Raw genomic sequence first — 495 nt, forward strand, 5'->3', positions numbered from 1 at the left:
TTTGCCATTCCCTTCTCCAGTGGACTACATTCTGTCAGATCTCTCCACCATGACCCGTCCATCTTGGGTTGCCCCACAGGCATGGCTTAGTTTCATCAAGTTAGACAAGGCTGGCTGTGGTCCTAGTGTGATTAGAATGACTAGTTTTCTGTTAGTATGGTTTCAGTGTGTCTGCCCTCTGATGCCCTCTTGCAACACCTACCGTCTTACTTGGGTTTCTCTTACCTTGGGCGTAGGGTATCTCTTCAGGGCTGCTCCAGGAAAGCGCAGCCGCTGCTCCTTACCTTGGAAGAGGGGCATCTCCTCACCACCTCCCTTCCTGACCTTCAACGTGGGATAGTTCCTCTAGGCCCTCCTGTGCCTGCACAGCTACCGCTCCTTGGACGTAGGGTTGGTCCTCCCGGCCGCCGCCCCTGGCCTCCGGTGTTGGGGCATGGGGTAGCTCCTCCCGGCCGCCGACCCTGGCCTTGGACGTGGGGTAGCTCCTCTCAGCTG

Source organism: Bison bison, unplaced genomic scaffold (assembly GCF_000754665.1).
Source record: "Bison bison bison isolate TAMUID 2011002044 unplaced genomic scaffold, Bison_UMD1.0 scf7180017864492, whole genome shotgun sequence".
Taxonomy (NCBI): domain Eukaryota; kingdom Metazoa; phylum Chordata; class Mammalia; order Artiodactyla; family Bovidae; genus Bison; species Bison bison.